The following is a 12,716-nucleotide window of genomic DNA, read 5'->3' as shown; positions in this document are numbered from 1 at the left end:
CTACTTTCTGCTTTAACATTTGGACGGTACGGTGAGAATTTGGCATAAACAACATGAAAGCATGGCTCCATTCTGCTAAACTAATACCATAATGGTATGGGGGGATATTCTTATGGCACAATTCCGGCCCCCTAGTACAAACTGGAAACTGTTTAAACACCACAATTAATGAGTAGTGTTTTTGTATCCCTTTATGACCACGGTGTACCCATCTTCTGATGGGTCCTTCCAGCAGGCTAACACACTGTATCAAAAAGCTCAAATCATCTCAAACTGTTTTCTTGAACATGACAGGCCTCCACAGCCAGGCTAGCATTAGGTGATCAGTGAGTGCATTTTACAGCAGGAAGTGTAACGTTTAAATCTTTAAGAATAGATTGCATCATGAGATTGGTTGCCAAAAGAGTTTGAGTCATTGTCACTTTACAACCTACAAAGACAGACATTACAGAAAATGTCCTCCTTTGTCGATAGATAAAACATTAAATGACCGAGGATCTCCTGCTTGTTTTTTGTCTTTGACTTCACAGTGGTCCACACTAATGTAAAATAAATGAAAAGATGGTTTGAAAAGATAGTTTTGGTGACTTACGGCAGTAATAACATTAGATTTCCTTAATGTGAAAAACTTAAGCATTACTGAAAGTGCACTTTATTATCAGTTTTAAGAATGAATTATGAAATATGAACATTTTTAGCAAGTACACTAAATGAAAGAGAGTAACTGGATTGAGGGTTTTTTAACAGTTAAAACCACTGGTTTCAGTGGTCGACCTACTTAAGATTTGACATTGTAATGTTTTCAGCAGTTGATACAACATAGTTAAAAATTTAAAAAAATAAATAAACTAAAAATAAAAAAAAAAGCCAACATCAAATAACCTAACATGACATCTTCCTTTGCTGATGCTAACATCACTGTTATTATAGATTACATCTCTTGCCTTTGTCCTGTGATGTATGGCAGTCACCTGCCGGGGTCTTGTTTTGCTTTCCTCGATACATTAAAATATGGGGAAAAAAATCACCTAAAACATTCAAACTCAAACCAACTGTGTCTGTGTGTGTCTTCTTCCGTCCACATTTCGTGTTCATATATAAACTGAGCAGCTCACAGAGAAACGTGAATGAGCCAGGAGAGCAGAGTCAATTCTCCACAGATAACATGGAACACCTGCTCTCAGGCTCGTACTACTGCACCATATGTGTGACATTATTCTCTGGATCCCTGCAGGAGTGAGCTGGGCTTTCTGTTGGCTTGCAAATATTTTCAAGCTGCAATGAATGAATAATTATTTCATGATAAACCGAAATTAGCTTCATCCTGGCGTAGATACGAACATCACTAAAGATAAACAAAAACCTCTCACAGTCGACCCTCAAGGAAAAATTCTGACAAACATGGCGCACAACAAGTAGATAAACAGAGATAGTGAAAGGCAATGTTCATCCTCTGAGGCATCAGCCTCCAGAAAGCTAAATTTTCCCAGCAAAATAGGAACACACACATCCCAGCATGCAGCAGGACAATAAGGACTAAGTGGAACTTTACTCTGAGACTGAGAGAGAAAGAACATTTCTGCACAACAATGCTTGCCGTCATGCCACAAAGATGCTCTGAGCTGTTCCTATTGTGTCAGGCCAGCAGCCCAATATGTAAACATCCTCTCTTTACTGAATCACGACTATATTCAGACCCCGAGCAGGAAGTGATTTCATATCCAACATCCGCCTCAGCCTTCCTCTTTCAGGTGGTGAACGATCCTGGCACCCGGACTCTCAGATCAAGGAAAGGGAGTGATGGAAGAGCTAGTTAGTCTTTGCTAATGTAACAGTAAAACCACCAAATGTCTTTCTTAGTTTTATTTTTGATATGTGTAAAATAAACACCTTGATTTTTTACACTGTGTTACGTTTACACACATAAAGCATAAATGCATTTTATAACACAACAGTCCATTTTAGTGTTTTCTTTTCTTCATGCAAATACCAAACGTCAAATAAGGCCGTCAATTAAGCAATCAAAAATGTAACCAAAAGATTTATTTGTAGGAGTCTGTATTTACATAACATATTACATTTTTTATTTTTTTTATTTTGCATAGCTAGTTGCTCAGATTTACAAATCAGCCAGTAAGACAACACAAAACGAAATGCATACAAAAATGGTTTGTATTTTGCCGTAATAGAGAACAAAAGAATTGAGGTACACAATCTGAACAAAAGGTTGTTTGCTTTAACGAATAACAGCAAAATCAAATGAACTCATTTATCTGATGCTGTGCATGGAAAGTCACTTAGCGATGAAAAAAACATGTGTAAAATCTAAACTACAAGTGACTCTGCAGAAGGAAAATAAACTATTTAAATAAATGGATCGTTCTAAAGGTGAAATATTTTAAAATTTTAAACAGTGCATTTTGTATGCTTTATAAGGCATCGGTTTCCATGGCTGAGCAGCTCCTTGTAATGTGGATGTGGTTTCTTTTATTTATATTTCTACTTGTTTTACTTTATTTATGTATATCAATTTCATAGTAGTTGTTACCTTCTATCATACTGTCTTCTATTATATTGAGCTATAGTACTCTTCTGCTAGGCTCTTTTTAAATTACAAAATGTGGGTAAATAAAATATATCTTATCTACATCGACCCACATAGTTTTGTTTTTGTTTGTTTGTTTATCTTATTTTGTAAAGTGTAGTACTGTAGTATAGTGAAAAACATGTGGCCGTGTCATGTTGAAAGGTCTTCTGTGGATAGATGTAATCAGTGGAGCTGATTACAACAAACCAAATGTAGAAAACGAGCCAGAGAACCTGCCAGGAACTAATAAGCTGATAAAAATGTAAACATACTTGGATGAATGGAGAGCTACATGCATCAATTTAGTACCATTTTAAAACAAACCTGTAAACTGTGTATGGAAACGACCAAAGAGAAAACCAACGAGGAACAAAACTAAAAATGAAATAAATAAATGTAACGTTCAAACTCAATTTAAGGGTCATTACATACCTTCATTTAAAAAAAATCACACACAGGAAGAAAATTACTCACTTTGAATCCCAGGATGTACATGCTCTAAAAACTGGGTTCAATCAATTCACTCCATTAACATCTGCAGAAGCACTGGAGCTGAACGGTGGTGCTGTTATTTTTTAAATGCCCGAATAAATCATTTCGCTATAACCATCTTAGAAAAACATAAGGAACGACATTGGAAGCATATAAAACATAAACAATAGCAAGTTTCAGCGCTACAGTATGTGATAAGGAACGATAAAAGAGATAAATGTATTTATCTCATGTTGCTTTTAATGAATCTAGTCTTCTGGGAGCTTTAGGCTCATATATACAAACTTAACAACTCAGAGCTTCAAGAGGACAGCTGAGAACAAAAAGACTGTTTTCACCTTCAGAGTAACTGGTCTATTCAGTTATGCTTGCTTTGGTGTGTAAACGAGTCAGCGTCCTTCAGGTCTAATAGCTAAACAAACACAGACTCAATTGTTGGATCAGACTATTCAAACAGGTGTCCAACAACGGCCGGAGCAAAATCTGTACACAACCGATCTCCTCACAATACAGAGTGTGTCATCTCTACTTGTTTACGTAAGAACTTGCAGTACTACTGAATAACATCAAAGTCCTACCGGATCAGAAATAGTAGTGAAATCTATCGCTGCCATGTGTGACTCCCAGCTGTAAAACAAGCTCGCAAACAACTTGTCACACACGGAGCAGGTGAGGGATGAAACGAGGAAAGTGAAAATAAATGAACTGAGGCAGCAACGGTGGGTGGTGGTGAGAAACAAACAAGCAAGAGGTTAGTTTTTACACCCACCTGTTCCATCAGCTGTTCTATACCAGCTACTGACAGAAGGGAACAGAGTGCGACAACTGGCGAGTACACCTAACCAAAGAAGCCTTTTCCATGTTCGAGTTTATCATCAGTGGGAAACATATTTGAAGCATCAGAAATATTTTTATGTTACTTATGCTGGCGGCATGTCTCTGGTGATGACACTGTTAGGCTGACAAGTCAGTGATTCTAAAGCTTTGATGCAGGCTGAAATATACATACAGCTACTGGGTGGAATATCGTGAGATTTTGCCCAGATCATAAGTCAAACTGATCTGAGCTCCTGACTCTTCCTTCAGTGCTACTGGAAGGTTTACAGTCTTGCTTTAAATTAAAAATCTACTTGACAGATTGCCACGAAACTCTGCTGCAACCTTTTTGTGTCTTCTTGAAAATAGAAAACACAAATCCTGTCTATGAAAACAAATTAACAAAATTTGATGTCTGTTTCACTAACACTTGTGCTTCATTAACATCCAGACTATACTGGAATATATTTACTGATCCTTTAAAATCCTTAATGATAGAGATTAACTTCCAGACTTTGGTTATGCCTAAATTTACATTCCTATTATAATCAGCAACACTTGGGCTTTATGCAGTTGTATTGACTTGCCACGTCAGTACAGGCTCAGGTGTAATGAATAACCTTAAGGATGGCTGAGTTTCATATCAGTAGTTATCCAATACATGTTACGACTGTGCTATTTCTGTGATGAGGCAAAATGCCTGCTATATCTTTCAGCAACTAAAGTAGCGATCATAAATATCAGTCTGTTAGCGTGTTAGCCGAAGAGCCTGTTAGCTTGTTGGCGTTTACCTAAATGCTAAATATAGAGCATTTGCAGTGAGTGTTGATCAGTGATGGGAATAACGGCGTTACAAGTAACGGTATCAGGCTGTGATGTTCTCCTTTATAGTGGACAGAAAGTATTTTTTTTGGAGTGGCACAAATAATTTGTGCGGCATCTTATTGAATGCAGAACACCTGATTGTTTTGTAAATAGTTTGAAATGGTTATTTAAAAAATCAAGGTAAAAGGTAAATGGGTGCAAATAACTTTGTTGTTTGCAAAACTTGAGCATATGATTTTAAAATTGTCAATTTATATTTGCATTTAAAGTTATGAAATATGATTCATTAAACATGTTTGTGGTTGTTACAGTAAAAAATATAACTTTTTCTACTCTGATTTTATGTTTTTTGTCTGATTTTAGATCAATTGTGTTAATACAGTATGTGAAAATGAAAACATAACTGTAAATTCAGACACATGAGGTTGTGCTGAAAAGGATGAAACCAAACAAGACAAAGTAAATAGTTTTTAAAGGGAAAATGTGGAGGGAAAATCCAAAGTGGTTAAAAATGGCCAATTATACCCTGGACCCCAGAGGGTTAAAAGTTTTTTTAAAGTAACACAATAGTTACTTTTCAAGTAATTAATTACTCTTAGAATATTGTAACTCAGTTACTAACTCAGTTACTTTTTTGAAGAAGTAACTAGTAACTATAATTAATTACTTTTTCAAAGTAACTTGATCAACACTGGTGCTGATATACCTAAACCTGTAAAAAGTGTCCTTGCAGCGTTATCACCAGGCTGTGATTTCCTCTTGGCTTCTTTCCTGTTTTTGTTCACTTTCACAACTCGTTTCAATGCTCTTTTCACATTTAGCAGGTAGCTCTTTGGCCTCACTACCGCTAGACAGAGGAGCTGGTGAACATAAAAGAGCAATTAGCTGCTAACGAGAAGCTATATCCCATGAGAGATAGCGGAGCCCCACAAAAGCATGAAGGATCATCCAGAAACAAAACCCCAAACAAATATTGCTCTTTGTTTACCAGAAGGGCTAAAAGGTAAGTGTTTGCATACTATATCAGTGCTGCCTTAGTCAGTTAATCTGTAACCGTCCGAGGCCTGATGTGCTAATCTTACACCACCAACCAAGATGTCTTCAGCTTAACTCTGGCTGAGTTAGCAAAAATAAAAAATACAAATAAAATAGCAAAATGCAAATGAAAAATGGCAATGTATGAATTATAACATTATGTGACTGATTAAATATAAAATACTTTAGAATATTGTCTATTTAAATTCTAATTACAAATTCATATAAATATGTAGATTTTTTTAAAGTAATGTGTAACATGTATTTGAAAGATATAACAAAAACAATTTAAAAAAAGCATTAAATGAAGTAGGAAAACTAGAGAGGAAACAGATGCACCCCCACACACATAGTTCATTATTCTCCTGCTAAAAGCCTTGAAAGGACACTTGGAGCTTCAATAGGCAGTAGTTCAGCTGTGAGATAACACTTCATTGCTTCAAGTGTCCCGACAAAGACGGAGAGCGAAAGGTTGCTGAAGCCATCTGCAACCTTTATACCTCGCTACTCATTTACTTACTCTCCCTCCTTTGCTCTTCGACTTCTCCTTTACTCTCCCACACACAGAGTATGCACACGCAAACTGATAAACACAGAGAGCTGATCGAACTGAGAAAGTGAGCCAGTGCAGACAGCCGACCAAGCTGGGCCAACACGCTGATAAGAGCTGCTAGTAGTCAGGCTGATGATCAATAGCCAGACACCATGTGTACAAGTGTGTGGATGTTTGCCCCTGGTCACTGCAGTGATGTGCTGCCACCCACACCCCATCCATGGAAAAACAAAAATTCTGCATACACAGAAGAAATGAATGTTTTTGTGCAAAGGATTCACTTCATATAGAGACAACGACTCAACCTTATCCAAACACATCTGGCAAGTCACAAATTTTGAGTGAACACATCTGTGAGATGTTAACTGATAATGTGTTTTAAATATGCAGCAAATCAATTGTGGTTGTAGCTTCTGCTTTAAGAGGTAAACAGCAACTTCAAGTTTCAGAACCACAAACCTTTGAAAAGGAGCAAAATATTGTGTGTATCCACGTAAAAAGGTTTGGGTTTAAGACCAAAAATAGCAGTTACAAAGTGGGGAAAAGGTCTACACACAATTTGTCTTTATTGCAGTCGTCAGACATGCCCGAAGAAGATCCCATTGCCTTTAAAGGATGTTTAGATAAACTGGAGCCACGCAGCGTGCAGACCTTTTCCCCTCTTCCCAGTCTTATCCAGGTTTTGTTAAACCTTACAAAAGCAATGTCTGTGAACAAAAGCAGACTGAATTTTGGAAATCCAACATCCTTAACCCAGATCTTCGTTGGCCATGTGTGGCAGAAAAGCGATGCGTTCACTGCCCCAGAAACAATAAAAATCTCAGGGAAGCCAGCAGCTCCTTCTTTATTGTTATTGGTAATTCAATTATAGAATTTGTCAGACTGCACAACTTGTCTGGTCAATTAAAACCAGTTTGGATTGAAAACCAAACAAATATAAATTTTTAAGGCAGTAGTGTGAACAAATTTAGAGAGAAGCAGCTGTTTGATGGTGACATCCAAAATCACGTTAAGCCACTTTATGACCGGTAGCCTCGGATGGCGCCTTTTCATGTGAGAGCTGGTCCATTTATCAACCTGATAAATCCCACAGCACTGACTGACAGGCTCTTAAGAAAGACAGATGGGCCTGCAGAGGATTGTTAAAGGTGGGAACCTCAGATTTTTCCTTTGGCCAGGAGCAAGATTTGGGGGAGGGGGGGATGGGTCATCATTATATTTAGCAATCTTTAAATCTTACTTCTACTCAGAAAGTCCAACACGCATTCATACAGACAGAGAGAAACGTGAACCCGTATTAGCGTGTGTGCCTGTGTGCAAACATGACAGAACCGAGGGGATTTTCCCTGTATGGGATTTCAACACTTTATTAGATTTTTCATTACTACATGTGGGGGTTTTTTGTTTTTTGTTTTGTTAAATAATATGTCTATATTACATGCTGGGAAATGCTGCAGATGGTGCCAGTGACTGAGAGTGGAGATGAGGTTGAGAGAAAGAATATCAGCATCAGCAGGTTGCAGGAAATCAAGTGATCGGGCTTGTTTTGTGTCCCTGAATGCAACTTAATACTGACCAAGTATAGTCGAGGCGAGACTGGATTTATTTTTCTTGAGTTACTTTAAAAAAAACTCAACCGGTAACAGTGTCACAGCATATCCACGGTGAATTGAAGACGGAGTGCTGTGTATGTAATTCATCTTTCACTCTCTGGCGGCCTTCACACTAAACCTCATCTTGATGCAAAACCCTAAGCGCAGAGCTTTCCTCTCGCACAAATCACAACAGAAGGTATTCATTTTACACCATTTTCACTGTTAGCTGAACAGCCAGCTAACCCATTTTAATGCTGCTGGCCAAACCGACCACCCTCTTTGTCTATCTGTCTTGCACACAATAGATTTCTACTTCTACTACTGCACGGTTTTGTTAGGCTTTTATCTCCGTTGCAGTCCACCCTTCCCTCCTGTTCATCTCCTCATCTATCAGCCTGCAATGTGACTCATATATTATTGTAGTGTTAACACAGGGAAGCGCCCGCTGACCGGAAGATCTGTTTCTGCAGATTGAGCCAGTAACTAAATGACGCTTCCTGTCTCTCACCCCTAATTCCCTTCTCTAATGTTGCCTACAAAACCATTACATCAACATTAAAAGCCTCATGCTACCGTATAGCCCTGCTTAATGATTTTTTATGAAATTGAACTCGAGCTGTGCGCTTATTAAAGCCACGTTTAGACATTTATCTCGTGGCAAATATGCTCTCAAGTCAGTCATATGTACCTGTACAGTGCAGGAAAAAGTCCAGGCATTTTCAATTATGGGTTTTGCATATTTATGAAAAAAGAAGTGGATTACACGATGACCATTTGTCACATCCAAATGAATCGTGACAGAATAAACATTCAAGGCAAAAGTGCAGACTTTTTGAGCAGGGAACCCGAACGAGACACCCGCCTTCTGCACTCAAGGATATTTTCTTTCTGCCACAGACCCCGAGGCAGAATGCCACATGAATCAGAGGTCAGAGTTCACAGCAGGTTTATATTGAATCAAGCGCAAAATACGCCCTAACGCTTGTTACAGATGTATCCTGCTCATTTCGCCGCCAATACATCTACATTTATTTTAAGTCAAGGGAATTGACTAAAAAACATTAAGTCTGGGCCAGCCGGGGTGGATAATCCCAACCAGACTGACCTTGACTGAAAGAATGAGTGAAGGCTCGGGATCAGGGGGATCAAAGACCGGGAACAATTGGAAGATTTTGTTTTGCTGGATCTCAAATGGCGGGGTGAACCGTGCTGAGGTGCTTTTTTTTTTTTTGTCTTAACCTTTTTCAGGGTGGGGCCGAGTGGGAGGCGAGTCTGCAGGACTGAGATAAATTCAGAAGGGAGTCGATAGGAAGTGCTCTCACATCACTTCCTCTCTTTGTTTCAGCCGCTATTTTCAAGGCTCGGAATGTAGTTCCTGTCAAGTAGGTGAAGGAATTCAAAACAAGTTCATTAACCTCTGCATAAGTAAGATGGGAAAGCACTGTGGGGTCTATTTGTGGGTTGTGTTTGTGAATGAAGGAGTTTTTAGTCGAAGGCTCCCACAAGAATGCTTTTTATGTCTATTTTCTCTTGTCGGAGCGAAACAAGCCAATCACGCGTAGCTGGTTTTGTGTGCGTGTGTGTGTCGTACGCGTCCTGTATGTGTCCCAAGGTCTGTGGGAGACTGAGAAAAACTTGAGCACCACACCCGCTTCACATCCTGTAGCAGGTCTGTCCTTGTTTCCAAACATACCAAGCCCTGCAGTCCCAGCACACTGACATAAACACTGACCCCTAAAAGGAAGTCTGTGTGTATTTGTGTGTGTGTGTGCATCTCTGCTCATCTGTGCTACACACTTCGCAACTTGATGCTTAAAATGTGCGACTCGAATACTTGTTAACATTCCCAAATAAGATGACTGGCTCAGTGGGTTTCCACATCTTCAAACACCTGGCACTTCCATTGTGTTGGTGAAGACAGGATGTAAGTCATGCTGTGCTCACCAACAGCGTGTCTACAGGCTTTTATTTGTAAGTGGGTATATCTCTCCTGGGACATCTCAAGTTATGCCTCATTCTCTGCTCACAGACATGCGGAAATCCACCATTTTTCTCGAGAAAGACTTCAGTCCCACTAATGACTCTCTAGGAAACTGCAGTCGGCAGCAGAGGGATTTGGGCTGAAACACAGCAAACCTTTTCCACAGCCAGTCTGACGGGCCTTCACAGATGTGAGCCTGAATTCTCACCCTTTTGGGCTGTTGGCAACCGTCACAGGCTTGTGTAATTCAGTGACTTTGCTTTAGTTTGACATCTAAAAGCTTGATGTGAAAACAATCTACAATCTTCTGAACTGCACACACGCAAATGTGAAAAATAAAGAAACATTGTTAAGCAGACTGTCACTTATTTCATCCCATATATAGGAACAGTTTGACATTCACTCTCCTGCCAAGAGTCAGATGAGGAAACATGAAGCTTTAGCTCAAAGATGGTGAGCTGCTTTCATTAAACATAACAACTAGTGTGTTTAAATATTCTATATTGACCAGTTTTTTACCTCCAGACATAGTTATATTAACATTAGCTAACCCGCAGCTAGTTCTCGCTTCATAGTGAGTGCATATGTAATGAGCATTTCCCAAAATGTCAAACAATTTCAGCTATTGTGACACTGTGAAGAATAAACATGGGTGTGTTGTGCACCACACTGCTTTTGGCAAATGGATTAAGGGTTTGTGCTAAAATCGTTTCGTGGCAGACACACACACACACACTTTCCCTTCTTTTACTACCCTTCCTTGCCTCCATTTATTTCCTAATGCCATCATCAGCTCCTTGGTGCCATCAGTACTATTGCATTTGAGACATTTTTGGGACGGTGCAATACCACACACACTTTTGTGGGCACATTAGTGCTCCGCTGCTAATGTCTTTGACAAAGTTATGAGAGTACTTTGTCTCATAAAGCCTGTGTACAGTAGCTGTAAGCCCCATCGAAGAGAGGCCAATTTGTCTCATCTGGAGAGGTCACTCTATTTGATAATCTTTCTTTTTCAGTGAATTTTGATTGGCACTGTTAGAGGGAAACCAAAGACTATGTTTCCAGTTGGTGGCGATATAATTTAAAACAATACTGAGCAAACTGTCAGTTTAAATTTGCCTTGGTTTGCCCTCCATGGATGCTGTGAATGGTCACATTTATCCTAAATCAATGTCAGGGACAATGCAGCTTTAGATCTCGTGTAAAAACAGAGGCAGACAAGAGCTCAAATAGATGTAATGTTGAGACTGTTGCGCAGAGTTTCCGAGGTTCAGCTGCGGTTTGACATAAATCTCCCCTGTTTGATATGCCATAACTGCTTGTCAGCCATCTGTGCTTAGTTAGAGAGCAAGATACCTTTTTAATGAACCTATCATTAAGACTTTAGGAGAAAGCAACAGCATTCAGCTGGTATTCCCTCTGTGGTTTGCTGATGGCTCTGTAAATACAATATTTCAGACAGCACTGTATGTCATTACAGCACTGCACTGCAAGACTGCACTCTCCCTCATAAGCTGTGGTGGTCCACTTTAATGCTCAGTTCACATCAATCAGAATCAAGTTGTAACCTGACAGAAAGAGCACGGCGGGGGTCTCCGAGGTGGATTCTCATAAAACTCTCATCAGTGCAAGAAGTCATGCTGTTGAGTTTTAACTCACACTGATCTCTGTTTTGTCTGCACCAGCTAAAAAAGAGCAACCCCCTCCCAAAAGAAAACAAAACGTCCGTGGCCTGCTGAAAGGAAAGTGCCTAAAAGGAGTCGCTTTCTTTTTAAGTACACCATGATTTTTTGGACTTTTGTTTGCAAAAGTTACAAAAGAAGTGCAGTTGGTAAAACATTTACCACTGAGATTTTGCTAATCTGTAGTAAACACTGGGAAGCGCTGATGGGAACGTATCGACAGAATCATCGGTTTACTTAACCTTAATTCAAATATGCATGACATATTATTATATACATGACATTAGCATGTTGCTAACTTGTTGAACGTAAGCAAGAGATTGTGCAGCACATCTTAGGAAGAAACCGCCAACATGTTGGTGGTCTTGCCTTTAATGAACCGTGGACTTTGTCTCAGCGCAGGAACAGATGGCTGCCTGGCTGAGCAGAATCCCACCCCCCCCTCTGCTCCAGCCTGATGTCACTCAGCCTTTTTGGTGCAATATCCCTCCACTCAGCAGTGCAGACAAAATCCTTGTGGCTGTCATCAAAGCGGCTCCAGACTGGCATCAAAATCTATAAAATTGACTGACTTGGCTTCTTTGGTTACTGCAAGAAGGGAATCGATTATGTTGAGCCTCTAACTTTCAGAGCAGACTTTCAGAACTTTTATATGTTGGTTTACGCAGAGCTCACTGTTGATGGCAAAAGTTCAATTAAATTTTGCCCCAATTTTTTACAGCGGAACAATAAACAGGTAGCCAACTAGTAGAATTGTTCTTGACCCAAGTGGAGCTTTCATACCCTTTTATTTAGTACATCTATAATCTGGCCTGAACACTTGCTCTAAGCTACAACCCTGACCATGTTAGTGTAAAATTTAAAAACTGAATAAAATTATTATGAAGACAGTTTTAAGTCTAATATTGAAAATTGTAAACTTGAAATGTATCAAATATCCAAACTCAAAACTGTAATTTAAAAAAAAGCTCATTTGTATATAACACCAGCAGTTATTTCAAAAACATTTAGATGTGAATCTAAATTGTTACCACTGTGTTCTATACTTCTTCTTTTAACAACTCTCTGTAAGTCTTTGGAAAATTTAAAATAATGTGGTGTAGAGTTTTACTTAAACAGCATGGTCATTCTTAAAAAAGGCAACTTG

This window comes from Neolamprologus brichardi, chromosome 7, assembly GCF_056152115.1.
Source record: "Neolamprologus brichardi isolate AB-2024 chromosome 7, ASM5615211v1, whole genome shotgun sequence".
Lineage (NCBI taxonomy): Eukaryota > Metazoa > Chordata > Actinopteri > Cichliformes > Cichlidae > Neolamprologus > Neolamprologus brichardi.
Note: the sequence above shows the minus strand (reverse complement) of the source record.